Source organism: Narcine bancroftii, chromosome 13 (genome assembly GCF_036971445.1).
Source record: "Narcine bancroftii isolate sNarBan1 chromosome 13, sNarBan1.hap1, whole genome shotgun sequence".
In the NCBI taxonomy this organism is placed as follows: Eukaryota; Metazoa; Chordata; class Chondrichthyes; order Torpediniformes; family Narcinidae; genus Narcine; species Narcine bancroftii.
In genome coordinates, this window is record NC_091481.1 from 12,325,907 (window position 1) to 12,350,565 (window position 24,659).

The window sequence follows — 24,659 nt, forward strand, 5'->3', positions numbered from 1 at the left end:
TGTTGTGCCTTCCTGACAAGTGAAGAGATGTTATGTATCCAGCAGAGGTCACTTCTTAAGTGGATTCCGAGGAACATGGTGCTCTCCACTCTCTCTACAAATGAGCTATTAACATGTAGTGGAGGGTGGTCGTCTCTGGTCTTCCTGAAGTCATATTCAGTTCCTTTGTCTTGTCCACATTGAGACTCTGGTGGTTATTCTCACACAATTTCACAAGATTTTCCACCTCTTCTCTGTATTGCGAATCATCATTGTTGCTGCTGAGGCCGACCACTGTCATATCATCTGCAAACTTAATGACACTCTTGGAGGTGGATCTGGTGATGCAGTCGTGGGTCAGCAGTGTGGACAGGAGTGGGCAAAGCACACAGCCCTGAGGTGTGTCAGCAGTCAACATTCTGCTGCCAATCTGGACAGGCTGCTGTCCAGAATCAGTTACAGAGAAAGGTGTGGAATCCCAGCAAAGATAACCTCTGGGGTATGATTGTATTAAACGATGAGCTGAGGTCAATGAACAGCAGCCTGGCATATGAGACATCATTCTCCAGGTGGGGCAGGATGGAGTGGAGGGACAAGGCTATAATATCATCAGTGGAATGGCTCCATTTTGAGATGAGTGAAATGGGTCCAGTGTCTCTGGGAGATGCGCTTTGATACTTTCCATCTCCAGACAGTCAAAGCGTTTCTTAATGGTAGAAGTCAGTGCCACTGGGCAAAAGGCATTGAGGTCTGTACTGTCAATCTCTTTGCCACCAAGATGATGGTAACTGACTTAAAACTTGTGGTGCTGACGGACTACTGGAACAAAGTGTTGAAGGTGTCATAAGAATCTTCGTCATTTGGTCTGTACAGTCTTTCAGTACCCAACCAGGTATGTTGCCTGGTCCCAGTGCCTTGTGTAGGCTCACCCTGGATAGGATTCTCCTCACCTCAGCCATGGCAATGCAAGGGAGAGACAGAGCTTTCTTTGGCACCAACCTGTTATTCTCATTGAACCGTGCATTGAAGATGTTCAATCTGTCTGGAAGGGAAGCTTCATTGTTGTTGACTCTCAAGGTGGTCTTGAGATCTGTTATTATTTTGATACCTTGCCACATGTGCCTCATGTCACCGGTGTCGCTCTTCTGACTAGGAATCCTCTGTGCGTACCTATGCTTTGCTTTCCGATTGCACGTGAGAGTTAAGCCCTGGCTGATCTTGGTGCCAACTTGTCTCCTGTCCTAAAGGCTGCAATCTTGAGCTTTATGGAAAATACACTCGACAAATATATGGGACTTATGGCTGATAATTCTTCTGAAATAAAAGGTTTGCTTTCTGTGGTCTTACAGAAGTGGCTATAAAGATAATGGTTGCAAAAGTCCCAATAGAGTGGAAAACTACATGTGTCCTGCCCAATTCAGGAAAGAATGGAGACAGGAACCAGGAAATTATAGGACAGTTACTGACACATCAGCCACAAGAAAAATTCCATTTTGATAATTCAGCATCTTTTCACATCTGCTTCAGAGTTAACTACCTCAGGTAGCAGCTCTCTCCTCAGGATAAACTCCGAGATTCCACAAACATTCCAAACTCTGATGAAGGATTTCTTCAGATCCGTGAAAATGCAGTTGTTTGCAAACTCTTTTAAGAAATTATCAATGACTCTCCTTGCTCGTGACTGAGAAAATAGCTAGTAACAGTCAACTGTTTCTTTTCTAGATGTGTTTCATTGAACTTGAGAGTGATTTAATATTTTACCAATTTCATCTGAAGACTCAACAGGTGGTGTAATGCAGCCAAGGAGAGTAAATAGAATCTTTGCTGTCACTTTTTCCTGTTTCTCTTGAACAGAGAATTCAATACAGAATATAAACCCTTCTTTCCATTGGCTCATTTTTTTGTAGATAATAGCAGATCAGTTCAATGGCTTGGCATAGTTATCTGTTTCACGTTATAATGCTTCACTTGAATCACCCACTGGTTAATTTTTTAAAAATCCATCACATCCTGGAATATGAACCTTCAACTTCAAATGCTACCTTTAATTTTCAGACTAAAGTTCAATTTCATTAACTAGCACTTCGTCACAATTTTTCAGAATCAATTTCCAAGAAACTGGACAATAGCTGGTGAGTTACACTAACAGTGTTACAACTAAAAGCAAATTGTCAGAGAGCTATGAATTCATTCTCTGGCATGCACCCATTACACAGAGGCAGGTGAACCATTACTTGTCAGAGAGGGTGTGGTGCACTGAGGTAGCAGCAAACAAGCACAAAACTCAAAAGACTGTACAACAGACTTTATTCCAGTAAAAGTCTGAACACCAATTCAAGCCTTGGCGTCTCCCTGTGTGACTGGCTCAGGAGGGGAGGACTCAGGTCAGCTGATTGACAGCTAGTCAGATGGGGTCAGCCCCTTGGATGGTCTTCCTGCAGGTACAGAGATTACCCCCTGCAGTAGGCTGGTGGTCATATCACCACAGAGGGATAGTTTATCCTCATGCATTGTTGCAATATCTTCATAAAATAGTTGATCATATATTATAATCATTAACATGTCTACTACTATGTTACAATGGAAGAAAGAGAAGTGAAATTTAGAACGAGGAGTTTTACTTTCAGAATGCTAGAATGAGGAGTAAATAGAAAGGAGAATCAAGTCAAGTTTATGGTCATCTGATTGTACAGGTACAACCCGGCAAAACAGCATTCTTTGGTCCTCTTTCAATTAACAAGAAAGAGAAATAAATAGGTAGAGTGAATTTTTAATATAGAAGCAGAAAGAATAGGAGCATAAGGAAGCCCCTCAATATCACCATAGTTAATTTCTATTTCAATATTATACTCCTCTTCTGATCACATATCCAGTCCTGCCTTTTGCATCCAGAAATGCATTTATTTAATATATTCAACGATTTTCCTTTGAGGCCTCCCCCCAATCCCCCACCATCATTGCAAATTCCACAGATTGTGTGAAGAATGTTTTTCTTCCCAGTCCTACCTAAAACTGTAACTCCTTATTCAAGACAGTTCAGCCCCGGGGAACGTTTGTCTGCACCTTAATTTTGTAAATTTTAGTCAGGCCCCTTTCTCATTTTTAGAAAATCCAGTGACCACAAATGTTGTCAACTGAAGCCCTGAAGCAAGGTCTCAACCAAAAAATATCGACCATCCTTTTAGCTTGACAGATGCTGCTTGATATACTGATTTCCACCAGTTGTTTATTTTTTGCTCCAGATTCCAGTACCTGCAGTATTCTGTTTCTTCAACCTCTTTTCCCATAACAGTCTCATCAGACTGCTGAATCTTTGTTGCACTGGAATAACTTTTCTTAGATAAGGAGACCAAAACTGAACACCATACTTCTTAACAAGTCCCTGTATAATTGCGGCAAGTCATCTTGTTTCTGTATTCTTTGTTCCTGTATTCCTTTACTGTAAAGGTCAACATTCTATACACCTATTTAAATGTTTGCAGCCCTTGCATTGTCTCCTTTCAGAGTCTAATGTACAAGGACATTCAAATCTGTCTGTATCAACTCTTTCCAGTTAAGCACCATTTACATTCGACACCATCTTTCTGTTTTTTTCTCTTTTGAAGTGGGTAACTTTGCATTTATTTATATTATACTGTAACTCCCATTTTTATGTCAATTTATTCAACTTATCCAAATCATATTGAAGTATCCTTCTTACAGTTCACAATCTCACTCAAGTTAGTCTCATTTCACATATTACATTCTGTTCCCCATGAGACTCAAACATGCCATCTGCCATTCCAATCAAATATCTGTTCATTCCTACTCTCTCTTTCCTGTGCTACTTTATCAAAGATTTCTGAAAATCCAAGTACACAGTAATTCCTAGTTCTCCCTTAATTATTCTACCAGCCATATCGACAAAAGACTCCAGAAGACTTGTCAAACGTTATTTCCCTTCTAGAAATTCATGTTGATTTTGCAGTCTTAGTGAAATTTTCCAAGTGTCCTTTTGTATTGTTACGAGCCCAAAGGACCCCAAAACCCAGCAGCAATAGATGTTCACCAAGACAAGTGGCTTTCAAAACAAAAGTTATTTTTAATCAACTTCAAACATGAAAATAGAATTAAACTTTAACTTAACTCTATACTTAACTAACCCAAATTATCCTCTTCTAATTCTAAATGCACGTGTATGTAATGTGTGTGTAAATTCAAGGAAAGTTCTTTGGTTCACAGTTCAACCTCACTTCTTCCAAGTTCTCTGGTTGCAGGCTGTGCATAGAATTTAACATGTATAAAGTTCACCAGGCTTGATGCTTGAAAGGTAAATGTTTACCACTCAGGAAGGTTCTTGAAGGATTTGCAGAGAGAGATATTTGTTGCTCCAGGATTTCCACAACTAAGGTACCACCACTAGTCACTTCAGGGTCTCGCTGATGAAACTTGCTCCATCAGGGTCTTCTAGATGGTAACCTCTTTCTTCAAGCTACCACAGAGTTTCATTCCTTCCTCTATTTCAAGAGAAACATCAGACAGATAGCACTTCCAGCCGTCTACTGTTCTGGAACTTGCTTTCATCAGTTTCAAACAGTTTTCCCTGGATTGCACTTTTCAGTTACTTGTCAGTGTCCCACACACTGACTGACTGAGCTGTTAACTCTCTCTTTTCCAAATGAAACTCCAAAGAGAGCATGTGATCATGTCTTACGAAACCCCACTTTCCTGAGCAAAACAACAGGAGTTCTTTCTTCTGCTCCCATCTGTTGTTAGATAAACAAAATCCAGGAGTGACCTTTCTATGAGCACTTTGCAGAAAGGGTATGATAGACAGCATGACTCCAGCAAGACAATGGCCAAGCATTTTAGGAAGTCAGTTCAATTAACACCTACTTGTGAAAGGTTGTTCCATTCTCTAAGAGATCCTGCAATGTGAATTCTTCAATCTTTCAAAGAAGATCTGTTTTAAAATGTGTGAATGTATGTGATCTACTTTAAATCTTATAATTCTCCCCAAGTATTAATATTGCTACAGTATCCTTTGTAACAGCTCGATATTTTCTTAGCTATAGATGGTCAGCTGACTGGCCTATAGTTTCCTGTCTTCTCTCTCCTTCCCTTTTTAAATAGTGGAATTAAATTTGCCACTCTCTAATCTGTGGAATTTTTCTATTATCTATCTTTGGCTTGGCTTCGCGGACGAAGATTTATGGAGGGGGTAAAAGTCCACGTCAGCTGCAGGCTCGTTTGTGGCTGACAAGTCCGATGCGGGACAGGCAGACACGGTTGCAGCGGCTGCAGGGGAAAATTGGTTGGTTGGGGTTGGGTGTTGGGTTTTTCCTCCTTTGCCTTTTGTCAGTGAGGTGGGCTCTGCGGTCTTCTTCAAAGGAGGTTGCTGCCCGCCAAACTGTGAGGCGCCAAGATGCACGGTTTGAGGCGATATCAGCCCACTGGCGGTGGTCAATGTGGCAGGCACCAAGAGATTTCTTTAGGCAGTCCTTGTACCTCTTCTTTGGTGCACCTCTGTCACGGTGGCCAGTGGAGAGCTCGCCATATAACACGATCTTGGGAAGGCGATGGTCCTCCATTCTGGAGACGTGACCCACCCAGCGCAGCTGGATCTTCAGCAGCGTGGACTCGATGCTGTCGACCTCTGCCATCTCGAGTACTTCTACGTTAGGGATGAAAGCGCTCCAATGGATGTTGAGGATGGAGCGGAGACAACGCTGGTGGAAGCGTTCTAGGAGCCGTAGGTGATGCCGGTAGAGGACCCATGATTCGGAGCCGAACAGGAGTGTGGGTATGACAACGGCTCTGTATACGCTTATCTTTGTGAGGTTTTTCAGTTGGTTGTTTTTCCAGACTCTTTTGTGTAGTCTTCCAAAGGCGCTATTTGCCTTGGCGAGTCTGTTGTCTATCTTATTGTCGATCCTTGCATCTGATGAAATGGTGCAGCCGAGATAGGTAAACTGGTTGACCGTTTTGAGTTTTTTGTGCCCGATGGAGATGTGGGGGGGCTGGTAGTCATGGTGGGGAGCTGGCTGATTGAGGACCTCAGTTTTCTTCAGGCTGACTTCCAGGCCAAACATTTTGGCAGTTTCCGCAAAGCAGGACGTCAAGCGCTGAAGAGCTGGCTCTGAATGGGCAACTAAAGCGGCATCGTCTGCAAAGAGTAGTTCACGGACAAGTTTCTCTTGTGTCTTGGTGTGAGCGTGCAGGCGCCTCAGATTGAAGAGACTGCCATCCGTGCGGTACCGGATGTAAACAGTGTCTTCATTGTTGGGGTCTTTCATGGCTTGGTTCAGCATCATGCTGAAGAAGATTGAAAAGAGGGTTGGTGCGAGAACACAGCCATTGTTAATGGAGAAGGGTTCAGAGAGCTCATTGCTGTATCTGACCCGACCTTGTTGGTTTTCGTGCAGTTGGATAATCATGTTGAGGAACTTTGGGGGACATCCGATGCGCTCTAGTATTTGCCAAAGCCCTTTCCTGCTCATGGTGTCGAAGGCTTTGGTGAGGTCAACAAAGGTGATGTAGAGTCCTTTGTTTTGTTCTCTGCACTTTTCTTGGAGCTGTCTGAGGGCAAAGACCATGTCAGTAGTTCCTCTGTTTGCGCGAAAGCCGCACTGTGATTCTGGGAGAATATTCTCGGCGACACTAGGTATTATTCTATTTAGTAGAATCCTAGCGAAGATTTTGCCTGCAATGGAGAGCAGCGTGATTCCCCTGTAGTTTGAGCAGTCTGATTTCTCGCCTTTGTTTTTGTACAGGGTGATGATGGTGGCATCACGAAGATCCTTGGTCCCAACAAAGCTTGAAAAACTCATGCAGTTTGGCATGCAGAGTTTTGCCGCCAGCCTTCCAGACCTCTGGGGGGATTCCATCCATACCTGCTGCTTTGCCACTTTTCAGTTGTTCGATTGCCTTATATGTCTCATCCAGGGTGAGGACCTCATCCAGCTCTAGCCTTAGGGGCTGTTGAGGGAGCTGGGGCTATTATCTATACAACTCTGGAAAATGATAACCAAAAGATCCCCTGTTTCCAAGTTACCTCCTTTGGGCTGCAATTTAACAGGCCCTGAGTTCTTCAATACTATTTTATTACTGATAGTGATTTACATCAGTTCCTTGCCTTCATTAAATTCTGGTTCACTAACTTTTCTGGAAATGTACATCTCCTCTACTGTGAAGACTGAACCAAAGTGATTGTTTAATTATTTTCCGATTTCCTTGTTCTCCAGTGTAAATCTTTTCTTTTGCTGTCCACAGAGAACAAACACGACTTCACTGATCTTTTCTTCCTCCCCACCCCCCCAACTCCTTTGTTCAGGCGCGTGCCAGTATTTTCTCATAATTTGATGAAAGGTTCAAATAGGAGTCCATAACATTAGTTATGTATTTTTACCTTTGCTACATAAAGGACACTGTTGGGCCTGCTGAACTTCTCCAGCATTTTGTGTTTTTAATTTTTCCTTTTACATATTTGTAGGTGTTTTACTGTTCATTTTTATGCTTTTTATGTTTATTTTCATTCTGTTTTTACTTTCCTAATCAATTCATTTTTCTTTTTCTGAATTTGAAATGGTTACCATCCTCTGGTTTGCTATAATGTCTAACGGTTTTCTATACCTCTTCTTTGGATGTAATACTATCCTTAACTAAATTTATTGGCAAGTTTTGTTACTTTATCTATTGTAGTTTTATGCCAGAAAGAAAGCTGTTGTAGTTCAACATGAAAGTCTTCAGATACTGTGATTATCGACTGCTGTAAACTGCAGACCTGTTGTAGTTCCTTCATTCCTTCCTTAAACATTAACCTTTGCCTATCCATTTCACACGTTTTACTGAATCTTCCCAATGCATCATAGTCAATTCCTTCTTCATGGTTTAAATTCAAGACCCTGCTTTCAGATTTAACTGCTTCACTTTTACTGGTTAATTTTTTTAAATCCATCACATCCTGGATACGGAACTTTCAACCTCCCATGTTGTCAAAGGCCTTAACAAAGTTCATGTAGACAACATCTACTACCTTTCAAAGTTCAGATTTATTGTCAGAGTATATACGTGACATCTCATACAACCCTGAGGTTCTTTTTCCTGCAGGCCAGGCAGAATTTCTAATTATTGGTAGTGCAATAAACTGTACTCAAGAGATATACAAAAGAGAGAAATGTAAACAAAGAAATAAATGTAAACAAACTGACTGTGCAATACAGAAAATAAATATTCAATAACAAATAATTTGCGATGGGTGCTTGGACACCACGCGCTTTCCTTCCTCTCTCTCTCTCTCCCCCACCCCTCCCCCTGCCCTTGGCCTTTCGCCGCAGCAGTTCGTTTATTATGGCCCGAGCGTTTATTCGCACACCTGCCTCTCCTCCCGGTCATTCATCGGGGGCGCGCGCCGGCCGCCAGAAAAAAAAGAAAAAAAAATGTGCAAAATAGGAGTCCATAAATGAGTCTCTGATTGAGTTTGTTGTTTAGGACCAAACCTTGATACAGCCAGCCAGCACACTTTCCACCACACATCTGCAAAAGTTTGCCAAGGTTTTCAATGTTGAACCAAATCTCCATAAACTCCTGAGAAAGTAGAGATGCTTATTTGCTTTCTTCATGAGGACATTCATATGCTGGGTCCAGGAAAGTCCTCTAAGATAGTGACTTCCAGGAATTTAAATTTTCTCACCCTTTCCACTCCGATTCCTCAATGATCACTGGATTGTACATCTTTGGTTTCCCCCTCCTAAAATCCACAATCAGCTCCTTGATTTTGATAACAGTGAGTGCAAGGTTGTTAGTACACCATTCAGCCAATTTTTTAATCCCCCTCCTCTATGCTGACTCATTGCCCTTTTTATTTACAATCTACGATGGTATTGTCAGCAAATTTGTAGATGGTGTTATTCTTGTACTGAGTCACACAGTCTTAAGTATACAGTGAGTAGAGCAGGGGACTGGATGCAGCCCTGTGGTGCTCCAGTACTGATGGAGATTGTGGAGGAGATGTTATTACCAATCCTCACTAATTGTAGTGTGGAGGTTGAGAAAATCTAGGATCCAATTACACAATGGGGCATTTTCTTCATGAACTTTTCTGGTAAACTCCTTGAAAAATATAAGATTCATTGGACATGACTTACCTTGCACAAAGCTATGTTGACAGTGTTTAATCAGTTCCTGTTCTACCAAGTACATATATGTCCAGTCTCAGGATACTTTTCAATAATTTACCTGCTACTGATGTCATACTCAATGACCTATAATTACCTGGATTATTTTTTAGAACCTTTCCAAAATAATGGAACAACATTAACTTTCCTCCAATCCTTCAGCATCTCACCTGTGGCCAAAGATGTTTTAAATACCTCTGCTAGGGCCCCTTATAATTTCTGCACTAGCCTCCCTTTATCCACCTTTATTTGTTTCAAGACAGCATTATGACAGCATGTACTTCTTCCTCTGTAATCTATGTATGGTCCACAACCTCACTGCTGTTTTGTTTCAATTCCAAAGACTCCATCTCCTGAGATATACAGATGCAAAAAAATCCATTTAAGTTCTCCCCCATCTCTTTTGTCTCCATGCATAGAAGATCACTTTGAACTTCATTTGTACCAATTTTGTCCATTTGCTCGCCACACCCCACCCAGTATCTGCACCTATGGAGATTGGTAGATGCCAGATGAGTGTATTTCCCGGTTGCTTGAGATTGTGTGTTACAAGGTTTGACAAATTGACTGCTAGAGGTGCCAGTTTTATACTTTTGTATTTTTTACCTATTTATTTTCTGCAACTTCTTTTTGCTGGTTGCTTGAGGCTGCTGGTTGCTTGAATTCTGGATATCGGGGATTTTATTACACGTCTATAGAAGCTCCTGGGATTTTCCATTTCCCCTCTGCCAGAGCCCACCTCATGCCTTCTTTGAGCCCTCCTGATTTTCTTCTTGAGTTTTCATGCATTTCTTATACTCAAGTACCTAATTTGTTGCTTGCTGCCTGCACTTGCGACTTCATTTTAACAGGGCCTCAATATCTTTGAAAACGAACATTCCGTATACCTGTTCATCTTACCTTTAATTCTGACAAAGAACGTTCCAACTTTGTATTCTCACAATTTCACCTATGAAGGTCCCCAACTTACCAAGCACATCATTTCCAGAAAACAACTTATCCCAATCCACACTTGCCAGATCCTTTCCAATACCATCAAAATTGGCTTTTCTCCAATTCAGAAACTCCTCCCAAGGACCAGACCTATCCTTTTCTATAATTATCCTGAAATTACTATGTACTATGTACTATGTCAAAGTGTTCCCTTGTACACACTTCTGTTTCCCACCCTGACTTGTTCCCTAATTCGGAGATCAAGTATTGCACTCTCTCTAGTTAGAATATCTAATATTGATTTAAGAAACTTTCCTGAAAAAACTATCTTCCCTTTTTTAAAGTTATTTTTATTTATTTTAAACAATACAAATGTAAAATACAATGAAAATCCATTATTCAGTGTAATACATGGCTATTCAACAATCGGAACATCAAAACAAATATATAAAGTGAAAAACACATCCATAAATCATAGTCCAAGTAGTATGTTATATTCAAACAAAAGAAAAAAATAGAGAAGAGTTGATGTTCAATTTGGCTGAATGGCACACCAACAAAAACCAAGGAGCTGATTGTTGACTTCAGGAAAGGAAAACCAGAGGTGCTCGACAGATATATTGGGGGATCAGAGGGTGAGCAAATTCAAGTTCTTGGGAGTCACTACCTCGGAGGGTCTTTCCTGGACTCAACGCACAAATGGGATCAAGAAGAAAGCACATCAGTGCCTCTACTTCTTCATGAGTTTGCAGAGGATTGGCATGACATCGGAAACCCTGGCAAATATCTGTAGATGTGTGGTGGAAAGTGTGCTGACCGGCTGCATCTCAGTCTGGTTTGGGGGCATCAATGCCTTTGAGCAAAAAGACCTGGAAAAGGTAATAGACATAGCCAAGGACATCACAGGTAAAGCCCTCCCCACCATGGAGAACAGCTGTAAGGAAAGCTGCCATCAGAGAGCACCAGCAATCATCAAGGATCCACACCACCCATCATATGCTCTGTTCTCGCTGTTACCATCAGAAAAGAGGTATAGGTGCCACAAGACTTCAGTAACAGCTGCTACTCCTCAACCTCCTGAACAACAAACTCAATTAGGGACTTATTTAAGGACTCTTACTTTTGCACTTTATTGATTTTTTTCTCTGTATTGCACAGTTAGTTTGTTTACAGATTTTTTTGTTTACATGTGTACTTTGAGTCCTTATTTTTTATACTGCCAATAAGTGTTAATTCTGCCTCGCCTGCAGGAATGAGAATCTCAGGGTTGTATGTGATGTCATGTATGTACTCTGACAATAAATCTGAATCTATGTAGCATGGAGAAAGGCTCTAGATCTCAATGTCTGAGGATGGCTGGTTCTAAAAATTTTTAAATTCTCACCATTAATTTGAAATCCTTGAATGATTCTAAAAAAACAATTTCTGTGCATCACTTCAAATTTTAATACTCCTTACATTCCTGACTCTTGTGCATCCAGTCCTACCACGAGAGCTGATGTATCCTTAAGATCTGGAAATCCTTTTCCATATGTCTCTTTCTCTCTGCCTGTAAAAATCTACCCCTATGTTCATGCATTAGAATATTTGTCTGAATCTTCTTCTGTGTCTTCATTCAAATTTTGTTCATAAATGTTCCTGAGATGAACTTTGGGACATTTTAACTTATTATACCACATAAAATGTTTACCGCATAGTAACATTTCTCGTCCATAGAATCGATTCAGTAAATCCCAACTGGGCCCTTCTTAGGTTTTTGTAAAGTATGGCCGTTAAAACAGGGCATCAATGCTTCAGTGTGGGCTACACTAATGTTTCCTAAAAGATCATCATAACCTCAGAGCTCTTGTGCTCGATGCCTCTATTTGAAAACGCAGAATTCCATATATTTTAACCCCTTCCTAAATCTGTCCTGTCAATCCAATGAATTATTAACTAAAACATCTGAACTCCTTTCAGAATTGTACCCTTCAGTTTTTATCACCTATTCTTATCTTTCCCGCAAAGATGTAACATTAAGCATCAGAAGTATATTTCATATGCCATCTGTCCATTCACTCCACCATCCTATCCATGATCTCCATTTTTACCTTTGCTATGTAAAGGATGTTACTTGACCTGCTGAGTTTCTCCAGCTTTGTATTTTTACTTCAACCACGGTGTCTGCAGATTTTCATGTTTTACTCATGATCTCGTAGTTCTCTACTTCTTTAAGATTTCTGTTAATTGCACATTTGCAAATTATGCCCTATGCCTTCAAGTTCAACTCAACAGTAAGAAAAACAGTGGTCTTAATACCAAGTCATGGAAAACTCCACAGTACTCTTTTCACCAATCCAAAAAGAAATTTTTCCTAGGGATGTGTTTACACGAGTATTCCTGGCATATCTCAAATGATGTTGCCCTCGTTCCATTGGCAATCCTCTATCAATCTTCTCTTATCCTCCGGTCCACAGAAAACATGCTCTGTTTCTTCCATGTTTACACATAACCCAATTTCCTCAGTCCTAGTATTATTCTAGAATCCTCTTACATCTCTTTTGCTCACATTCTAAGAGTCTTCCTCTGGTGATTCTTTCTCTGAAGCCTTGAAAAACCTCTTGCTTTTGTACTCTAGACCTCCGTTAATATTGTTAGAGATCCCATGTTTTGTAACAGGCTTCTTATTTTCCCATCTTCAAATTCTTTGGAGCATTCTTGTCATGCCCCTATTTTCACATGTCCTCTTTATAACTGTACATTTGACCTTCATCACTTTTCATTTCACAGCATTGAATTTTATTTGGCATTTATTTGTCCATTTTGCCAGCTGTAATTTACTGCATTTACATATTTGATTCATCCGCTGCCTGAAATTATGCCCGATATAACATGCTGCATCCGACTCTCTGTACAGCTCCATTCCATCTAGTTTTCTGCTCTATCATATACATTTAGCATCAAGCATGTCTGTATGTTCCCTATCTACTACATCCCTGTCTCCCCCTTTCTCCTTCTGTATCATCTCACCATATCCATAACTAATTCTAAACAATTGTGCATATCTATTTCATTCTCTGCTCTTTATATTGCTAATGTCTTCTTCATATATTGGATCGCCCACCCTAACTCTGAATAGCTGCAACACTCCCTCTGTTTATCTGAATCACTGGCTTCCAGTATCTATCCCATTCTCTGAGTTATCCCCATCGACTATCTCTCTCTCTCTTTTCTTTTGTTATACTTTCCCTCATCCTCTCTCTCTCTCTCTCTCCATTTTTACTACATACTGCAGAAGCTCTTTGACACCGAACGTTAAGCAGCTTCTATTTTTAACTCAGTGGCGCTGTTTCTATCTTCTACTGTGGGACACTTGAACAACCAATAGAGAAAAAATAATAAATCCTTCCCTCCAACATAAACATACACTAAAAAAAGAGTTCAGTGTTTGTAAAATATCTGCCCTATAATAGTTTCTATAAATAGCCAGCCTGGTTGTCCTTGGCGGCTGAAGTACTTGTTCATCTCTGCAGCCTGTAACCATTATTAAAAACCCAATAGTTGGAGAAAGGCAGGGACACAAATAGTCTCCTTTGCTTTGAGCTGATTTAATGTGTTGCTATTTATAAACCCGCGCGTTTCCAGGGGAAACCTAATGACGCAATGACGTCAATGCGGGTCAATTTCCAGCCTGGAGATTTGAGAGTTTCTGTTCGAGTGGATGTTGCAGCAAGAGATACGGGCAGTAAGTGGAAGGGGACGAGAGGTGGGTACTTTACATTCACAGTCTGGGGGTTTTTTTTTGGGGGGGGGGGAGGTTAGTGAGCCTGTTTTTCCTATAAAGGAATATGTCCGGTTGTTACGTTATTTTTCAAGGAAACTAGTCTGTTATTTTAAATTGTGTTGGATATCGTTTATCTTTTGAACAATTAGCTAGATTTTAGTCTCAAGTCTGGCCACTGTCTTCCCAAATTATTTGCATCCATGAAGAATTTGCATTGGCAAATTTCCCAACTTCACAATAAGCAAGGATTTTCTCTGCAGGTATGTGGAATGGGCGAAAAAGGGGAACAGGATTTATTTAATGTTCGGATTAAGAAAAATCTAAACCTTTCTTGTTATTTGCGTGCTTAACAATCCGCGAAATTCATTTCAGCACCTGATAGTTGTTGGAGTTTGTTTTCATCTGCCGTGTTTAGTTGAACGAAATTGTATGTGTGTCCGTCCATGGGGCGCTTTATTGCCAAAATTGATGATCCCTCATCATGGTCTTGGTGCCCAGGATGTCACGCAAGGAAGCAATAAAATCCAATGTACAGTTTCATCTCACCTGTCAGTCAGTCTCACCTCACATTAGCAGCAAGATTATACTTACCAGCATCAAACGCATTCTGATTTATTTCACAACAGGAACATTTGGGTGGGAGGAAATTGTTAGTATTAACACTTGTAAAGCGAAACATTGTTGCCTTAAAAATTTACCCTTCAGAACCTCGCCTCGAACTGTCTTTGCCTACTCCATGTATACATTCAAGGATTTCTTTTGGTCGCTGGTCTACTTGTTTTGACAGACATTTAAGAGAAACATTTATCTCAAATGTTGAAGAAATTTGAAATAAACAATGTATGGCCTAGGAACTGAATGAGCAAATGGTTTAATGATACTTTATATCTCATTCACTGTCAATTATTTTATCTATACGTCATTATATGATTTGTCAGCATGAGAGTGAAATTATTTTCATTCGAGGGGTTAATGTATTTTGATGAAGAATGCTAACTGGTATAAATAAATGATATTTAGATATGTTTGTATTTTGTACATGTTCAGAACAAGGATTGACAATCATCAATGCCAGGTTAGTGAACCAAAATGAAGGATTTCGTCCAAGTATCGTATTTTCCCGTAAACCGGACTTAATTGCATCGTGGCAGATCTATCCACTGGACTATTTGTTTTTCTGTCTCTGAATTAATGTTAATGACTGATCTAGCATCGTATAAAAAGGATCTCATGACTGCGCTTTTTAGAGAAAGCTTCCATTCAGTGAGAAAACGCTCCAGAATTGTTCCCTCGAAGGGAATGGCAGAAAGCAAGACTGAAACCACCTCCCTCTCCTCCACCATAAACCTGGATTTACTGGGATCCTACTTGCAAAGCACGGTTTGTCTGGAATCATTAGTTTGGAAATATTCACTGACAGGGACATGGATGGCGTGTGATATAGTGATTTCAGCCAGAGGACAGGTTTTTAGTAAAGGAAGGAGAGAGCCTATCAGTATGACCTACCCCAGATACAGAATTGGGGTTGTTCAATGATACTGAAACAAGCTCGAAATGTTGGTTATGTATCTTTGCAATATAAAGTACACTCTTTAACCTGGGTTTCTCCAGCATTGTACTTTGACTGAAACACAACCATCTCGTTCAAGAACATGCAGTGTCCACTCACTTTACCCACTGTCCATGACTGCGCCTAATGATGTGTGCCAATTGCGTCGTTTTGAGCAGGGTTTTTGCTAGTGCATCTTCTACAGCACACTGCGGTTTCCGAACTGTCTCCCCAAGGTCAGGATGAATTGCAACACATTCAATCCACATCTATTTAGGGACGTCAGACACTCGTCCCCACCTCATTATGTTTCCTTCAGGTTGCTCGTTGGGCATCAGGACGGAGCGGCTGTCAAGAAGCGCCCATGTGGAAGGGACATCCTCTTTGCTCATTCCCACCCACAATTCGCCAATCATATCCCCTCAGCTCAGTGGTAGCGTACACAGCTCTGTGGAATACTAGCTAACATCACCAGTCAATGGTCCCACTGCACCAATTCGGCCCGACCTGACCAGATTCTCGTCTGCTCCAACCAGCCCTTTATCCTCCGTTCACCCTGCACTGGTCAAAGGCACATTGAAACTTAGCCATCACAAGCTTGAACGTGCAAAGGTGCCACATCCTCCGTCGAGCAGCGCCTAGATTGGAAGAAAGCTATTCTATTCTTCCCTGGTGTTGTAAAGTAGGCGGCTGATCTCCATAGCTCTGTGCGGTTCCAGGTGAAGCTCTTGCAGCATTTCAGGACCCATACGTAAACCTGTGTTGAGATCATCTTCGAGGGAGATGGCCGTCACCGGGAGATTCGGAACTCTTCGATAAAGTACAGGGTTCTTCGCGAGGCTTGGGGAGAATGCGAGTGGGACGGGTTACTGTCTCAGGATTGTGTGTGGCTTCAGGTGGAGTCATGGTCCTATTGGCCTCACAGTTTAGACTCCCTTATAAAAACATCCAGAGGGCAAACGCCCGACGTTTAACGGGGATAGCAGAAGTGGGAGGGGCAGGTGGATAAGGAAATGTATGTCGCTTACATTTGCGGAACTTTCATTACAGATTGCTCAAATTCCCGTTGATGCTTATCTTCTACTAGATCGAGTAAGATTGGCAATCAAGAATCCTTGTAAATAGCAGCTTCTGCTGCTTAGCTTAAAGGCAACGAGCTGGGTCTAGGATCCCATTATATTCTGTGACCAATCCTTTCCTACCTCCCACTGCACCGGTCAGGGCAGTCATTCATGCAAAATGTGGTATCATCCACAAGTCCACTACATCAGCTGGAAAGTTCCATGAATTATCCCAGCGCCCCACGTCTCAGCCCTATCATTCACGTCCCTCCCCTCACCTCTTAGCCCCCAGTACCCACCATCCACGTCCCAGTACCCCCAACAGCCAGCACCCACATCCATGAACCTACATTCCTAACCCTGCACTCAATGTCTCCGTTACCCTAATATATAGCATACATAAACTTGCTCTCAACGTTTATACAATACAAAACATACCTCAGCACCCATAATCACAATCCAGCACCTAATACATACCATACTACAGCATTCAAATATGCATGCATCACTAACACAGTGTACACCAGTAGCCCGTCATCAATTTCCACCCCATACTCCATCATCTGTGACATCATGTAGCAACAATCATATCTAAGTGTTTTCAACAGCACCAATACCTACACATTCCCCATCATGCTACAACAAAACATCAATACTGTCAACATACCTTAGCATCCAACGTCCAGTCCAACACATACTTTAGTATCCAATGTCCATCACCCAACATCCATACTTAATACCCTTACTCATTAAACACTAAATGTCAATTGCTCATTAATCAACAGCCATAATCTAGCTCCCAATACTGATTCCTCAGCAACTACTCTCCACCCCCACCCCCAACATCCAACCACCTCAGAAACCGACATACCAGAGCGGAAGCAAGTCATCCTTGATTCTCAGATGGACTGCCTAAGAAGAAAAGATTTATATGGCAGGCAAGGTAATGATTCTAGTCAATAGTGGCCCCCAGAATGTTCATGGTGAGGGTCATTTGGTACCCTAGCACCAATCAACATCATTACCCACAAATTAGCACCCAACATCTAGCACCAATGCACCAGCATCCATACCTCAGCATTCAACAATACCCTGGCATGCAGCAACCAAATCCCACCCCTACCACTGAACAAACAAACATGTCTTGGCATCCAACACTAATACTTCAACATCCATACACTGGCATCACACATACCATAACATCCAACTCCAATCAATTATACCCCAACATCCAACACCCAATCAACATCCATGATTCAGCAGTAAAGTGGACACAAGATTTCAGATGCTGAACTTTAGAGCAAAAAAAAAAGAAACTGCTGAAGGAATTCAGGGGGTCTGGCATCCATGGAGAAAAATGAGCAGTCAACATTTTGAGTCAAAACCCTGCTTCAACTGTTTATTTTCCTCCATAGATGCTCCCTGACCCACTGAGTTCCTCCAGCAGTTTGTTTTTTGGTCCAGTTTCAGTACCCAGTTCCTACACTCCAATGCCCAAAAAGCATGCCCTAATACTCAATGTCAACAATGCAGTGATCAAAATCCAATAGCCCCACACTAAATTGCCATATCCCACATCCAACACCCATATCCAGGGTGCAACACTTACATTTAGCACCAATAATCCAGCCCACACATTCAAGCACCATTCATATCCAGGAACACAGCATAGATTCTCCAGCATCCCTACTACTGCACCAATGCTTATTTTCCAGCATACAACATGTAGAATCTCAGCAGCAAAAGCATATAGCCATGTTCAATTCACCCCCACCCCAATCACCCAAACCCATTCATCAACATGCAGCAGGCTAATCATGACACAGTCAATTCCAATAGTGCAAAGAGAATCTGAACTCCTATTCTTGGTATCAAGCATCTGTCACCATAAAAATACGGAGGGTCACTCATGCCCAGGATCTCAAACTCACTTGCTAGGTAATCCTTCTGCAACTGATTACTTGGTTTTGAGGGTTGTGAGGTGGATGATGATGTCTAAATGGAAAATGCAGACTCTTGCACAGACAGAACAGCAGATCCTAGTGGACAGTCAGAGGTGAAATGCTCCTTCCATGACTTATACAGCGTATCTTATCCCAGCCCAACATCCATAGCCAAATACATATCCCAACACTCATGTCATGGCACCAATATGCAACACCTATCTTCCACAACCCAGCACCTACACCCCAATAATTATAAGGCTGCACAATTAACCCAGAAGGCAACCACCTGTCTCAGGAGTGTAAACAAATGTACCAGTATGTATAATCCCTATGCCAGTACCATCATTCCAGCACCCAACACCATATCCCAGCACAAATCAAAACTCTACCCCAATGTTCAAACTTCATTCCTCAAACCTATATGCTAGCACTTAACACATTTTCTAACACTCATTGCCTACCAAATATACTTGGTCCAAACACTCATATCAAATCCTAACCCTCATGAGTGGTTGTCAGCAATTAGTTTTTGTGGTAATTGCACTAAAATAAAGGTGCTAACAATTCTGGTTTTCCCAAATATAATCCTTTGCCACACAATGCCTTTTGTGAAAAAGCCAACCTCTTGCTGTAAAACTGTGCACATAACAAGTCAATTAGGTACAATTAAAAGTGTAGTATAATTCAACAAGCATTTCCTGACTATATCTAATTGTATGAACTTGGAGATTAAGCCAAGTTCAGCTCTTCAACCAGGGGGAACTGTTGCAGTCTAGCCTCACTAATGACAACACAATCACCTCCTAGCGGGTAAAGTGGTGAACCACCGAAATGGGTATCTTGGCGGATTTTCCTTTCTTTACTACTTTTTACTCCCAACCAACTTTACCTTTCTCTGGTGTGTGTGCCACTCACCGAGTGTTGGATATTTCAACAGATGGACCAATATGGATGTGGACCTGGGATGAGAACAAGTGGAATTCAAGTCAGAAGGTTGGCAGACTGACCCCTGTTTTAATTCAGCAAGGTCACCAAGCAGATGCATTCCCCTGGTACTCTGTTCAGGAGTGCAACCAATCTGATCCATGTGGCTCAGCAGTAAATGCCTAAATACATCAGAGGAGCCAAGTAAACTTTCTTAATGTTGACAAGATAAATCCTTGCAATAAAATTCACTGCTGTCCATCTATTGGAAATTCATATATTTTTCAGAAATAATTCTTGGCAAAAAGGTGAAGAGAACATAATTGATATTAGCTCACTGATGATTTTAGTTTGAGGCTGATAAGACTTCCATTGGCACGAGGCATTATGGGGATATGAATCCTAGACAATGGTAGCCAGTATCACATTTAATATTGGACAAGTTGTATGGGATGAATAGACTTACTATTCCTGCGAGTGAACTGAATACAATTCTCAGATCCCTAAATCTTTGTAGGTGCAATCAAGTAAAAATATTTATCCAAAGTAATATTGAATTTCCCCAGTATTGTTGGAGCACTGTTCATCCAACCAAATGGAGAGAATTCTGTCAACCTTCTGACTAATGGCTTGTGGATATCATTGGGTTTCAGTGAGTCATGAGATGGGCCACTCTTCCATTTCTCTTCCAGCTATGGTACCTAGACCAGTTAAATGTATGGAAAATGTTGACTCCAGAATACTGACTGTAGGTTCTGGTGATCGTAAAGACTGAATATTGAAGAGCGATGGATACATTGCATATGTTTTTTGCCTGTGTAATGGATGTGTTGATAATATTTCAATGTTACATAGAATTATATATCTTAGGTTATGTAGTGGGCTTGGTTATAGCATCACAATATTATGACTCCAAGAGAACAAGAGCAGATTCGATAGGCTGAATGGCCTACTTCTGATCCTTTTTGGAAACACCGAGGAGTAGGCAAGCTGACAATGGAATTAGAATGGATCACAATGGATGTCAGGACAATGTGTGCTTTAAGGGAACAGTATTGGATACATTCAGCCTTGTGTTGGCAGGGCTGCAAACCCTAGATTAATTTGAGTGACAGGTGCCAGACTTTGCCAATCAAATGTTGGAACAAGAGAGGTTTTGCAAAACCCACTGAAGCCGTGTAATGTCAGGTCACATGGGAAGAGAGTCAGGATAAAGAAGACTGGAGGACATTGTGAGGAAGAGCACACAGAACTGATTAAAACCTGTCCCTTGTGAAAAGGGAGGGTGAAAAGCAGTGATATTTGAACCGACCTGAATAAAACCTGACCTTTGTGAAGGGCAGGGTGGAAGCAGCCAGAATATCAGTTCCATAACCCTAAAAAGCTAAGAAAAAATGTGTGAATACACCAACAAGGGGAATTCTCTCTAAAAGCTGACTCATCGAAAGACATCTGAGTTTGTAAGAAAGTTGATGCTCCATACTTACTCTATAAAAACTTCTGGGACATAATTGAAAGAAAAGATCCTGACGTTCGACAAGAGATTTGAAAGAGGACTTTAAAATTGACATTTCCAGAAGCAAGCCCTTGTAATGGTCTGATCTTTGAAACCACACACACACACGCACACACACGCACACACACGCACACACACGCACACACACGCACACACACACACACACACGCACACACACGCACACACACGCACACACACGCACACACACACACTTTACATTTGCTCATAGTGGGAGTTAATTTAGTGTTATGTTTAGAGTTATTGAGAGATGTTATCTGAGGAATAGTTTAATTAAAAGACTTTTTTTCAATTTACTGTTGTCTGGTGACTTTTCCATTGCTGTTCTTATGTTAGAGCTAATTAAGGGCTTGCTAGTTCTTAACAGCTTGGCACTAATATTGCATGAATAACTCTTCCAGATGTTTCTTGGCTGGTCGGTACAACTTTGGCACAATCTCCAGATGTTGATGGGCCTCATTGTGCTCTCATCTCATCCTAATCCTAAGGCCGACCATAGCACAGAGTCAGACTTACTAAGAGTAAATGGAATGACCTGCTCCTTGCCACTGAATCAGGGAGCTTCACCATTTTAATTCTCCTGGACCTTAGCGCAGTGTTTGATACTGTGGATCATGCTATTTTAATAGACTGTCTCCAGAAGAGGGTAGGTGTCGATGGCTTGACCCTGAACTGGTTTAAATCTTATCTTAGTGACAGGACTTTCTCAGTCAACATGGGGAAATTTTTGTCCTCCTCTGCTACTCTTTCCTGAGGGATCACACAAGGGTTTTTTCTGGGCCCCATTCTCTTCTCCTTGTACTTGCTTCCCCTCAGCCATATCATCCAAAAACATGGTTGTAGAGCTCGTCGAAAAAATCAAAGACTTGTTGATCCAAACCAAGGCTTTTATTAGCAAAAGACAGGAGCTCTTCACAGGTGGCCGACCAGTCCGGATGATCCGATCTGGCTAGGGACACAACCCTTTAAGGCCCAGACAGTAGGCGTGGCTAAGCTCTCAGCCAATCGCTGTAAGCACAGTCTAAATACTGTAACTATATACATTGGTGATAGATCTGTACTATCACAATGGTATCTCCTTCCACTACTCCACAGATGATATTCAGCTCTATCTACCACTGAAGCCCAATGACCAAGCAAAGATAACCAGCCTCATCAACTGTCTGGAGGACATAAAGTGGTGGATGGCTCAAAGCTTTCTGCAGTTAACCAAAGGAAAATCTAAGATCATCCTATTTCTCCCCACCCCCCCCCCCCTCCACCAAAATTACATCCAATACCCTTGGTAACTTATCCACCCTCATTAAACCACAAGTCAAATCCCTTGGTGTGATAGTCATTTCCACAAGTTTGACAATGCATTAGTAAAAGCTAGCCTTTTCGAGCTCTGCACTATTGCCAAAATAAAATCATTCCTGTTACTGAAAGACCTTGAGAGAGTTATCCATACCCTCATTTTCTCCCATTTAGACGACTCTAACTCTCTATATACAGGAATTAGTCAGTTGTCATTATCCTGTCTACAACTAGTTTAGAATGCTGCAGCAAGACTCCTAACAGGAACCAGGAAGAGGGACCATATCACCCCTATTCTGGCATCCCTCCACTGGCTGCCAGTATGGCTCAGAATAGATTTAAAGTTCTCCAATTTGTTTACAATCCTCTTAATGGACATCATGATCTCCTAATGCCCTACTCCATTTCAAGACCCCTCAGATCAGCCAATTTAGGGTGCTTGGTTTTTCTGTGCTCAAATCACAAACTCAGGGGAGATTATACATTTGCTATTGCAGCCCCCAAACTGTGGAACAACATTCCACTCTCCATCAAATCAGCACCTTCCTTTAACTCTTTTAAATCCAGGTGGAAGCTGTATTTTTATTTGCAAGCATTACAAGGTCATTGTAGGTTGTCACCATGTTGTATATACAATTCTGAACCTCAGGTACCCTTTTTATACTGCACTTTAAACAGCTGCTTAAGTTGTGATATAATTTATGATCTGTACAGCACTTTGGTCAACATGAGTTGATTTAAATGTGCTATCTAAATAAACTAAACTAATTCCATCTGACATCACAGCTGAGTGGCCTTTACTGTTTGATTTTGTTCTATAAATAGCATCCAAGGCACCAAGTAGTGACCTGCTGTGGAACCTTTACCTGATAATGAAGGTGGGTGGAGAGAAGGTGGTTTGGATAATGAGAGTGAAGGGTAGACAAAATATTCAGTTAAATGCTGCTGCTGGATCTCTTCTATAGTTCAATAGAGCCTCAATAATGAAGCATCCTGACCCTTTGCCGATGGATCAGAAGAAAACCACTGTCAAGGTGCTGTTTTTTGGTTAGTGTCTTCCACCATGCCAGTGCACTGAGCTCAAGTGGGTAGCAATCAACCTGAGCTAAGTGTCAAACCAAGGACAAGGAAGAGAGTGGGATGCAAGGATATTTAAGAACCAAAATATTGTGATTCTTTATAGGCTCAAACTATTGGTCAGAGTCACAGTACTGACCAATAAGGCAGAGCACTATCCCCTCAATTGGCCTATGGCAATGAATGTTTACCTATGTCATTTATCCTCCAACTCCTACCATTTAACTATTTTTTTGTTTTGTTTGTTTGTTTTTCTATTCAGTTTTTGTATTGTGGATGTTGCTGTCAGGGCTAGCATTCATTGCTCCTTCCTAATTACACTGGACAACAATTTTTTTCAAAAGGTTTGCTTCCTGAAAGAACATTGGGGATTATGATAGACAACTTCAAGCTGAACACAAAGATAATTTCAGAACTGGTGTATCACATAGGAATTTGGAGAAACATTAAATTAACGCTTATTGAATTTAGCATATTTAATTACATAATTATACTGGCACATTGCATTAGTCCAACTGACCTACACATGTTTTGCCGCTGATTTTCATTTGTACTCAGCATCTGATGCCTCTCATGTCAGTGTCCAACAATAGTCAGCCAGCATTGATGGATTCCCGTTCTCCTGATATCACTTTTCCATAATCACAATGTCCTGGTGAAACCTTTCACCATGTTTGTCACTGACTGCAACAAGATCAGCAGGGCAGAAGTCCAAGTGCTTCATAGTTTTATGTGCTTGAAGGAGACTTAAAATCACAAAACTGGTTATATCTAAAAAGTAGTACATGATAGGAAAGTTTTAATGTTATTTTCGTGATCAGCAGCTCAAAATCCATAAAACACACCCTAAAGTGTATCTGCCGATGACGCCACAGTGTTCAGGAAACAAAATTTTCGTTGTCCAGTGTTACCTTTGAGAAGGTGGCAGAGAGTCACCTTCTTGAACTGCTGCATGTTTCGATTGAATGCTCTTCCACACTACTGTTAGGTAAGGAGTTCAAGAATTTGGTTATATTGATGAGCAAGTTAATATTTGTTCTCAAGCTGGCATGAGGTTTGTCTTAGTAGGGATCTTGTGGTTGTGTTCCATGTACCTACTGCCCTTTTCCGTCATGGTAGTGGAGGTTCTTAGTTTGAGAGGTAATGTTAGAGTATCCTGAGTAAGCTGCAGACCACAGCAAAGATAACACAATAGTGGTGGAGGGGTAGTAGGTGGGGTACCTGTCCAGTGGGAAGCATTACCCTAGATCAGGGGTGTCAAACTCAAATTCACGGAGGGCCAAAATTAAAAACTTGGACTAAGTCGAGGGCCGAACTAAATATTTATTGAAATTTTTCAACAACATCTGCATGTTTTCTCTTCTTTCAACATATGTAATGTTAAACTTTAGGATATAACTTTAGGAGGATAATGTTACAGGTCAGGAGTAGATAGCTCAAGT

General features: G+C 41.2%; 1 long non-coding RNA gene across 1 annotated transcript; it reads left to right on the plus strand.

The window, feature by feature from the left end:
* The first annotated feature begins 13,617 nt into the window (after positions 1-13,617).
* LOC138748504 (uncharacterized) lies at positions 13,618-19,582 on the plus strand. The gene is made up of 2 exons (XR_011348084.1): positions 13,618-13,812; positions 19,324-19,582. It is a non-coding gene; the product is annotated as an uncharacterized lncRNA (long non-coding RNA).
* The last annotated feature ends 5,077 nt before the right edge of the window (positions 19,583-24,659 follow it).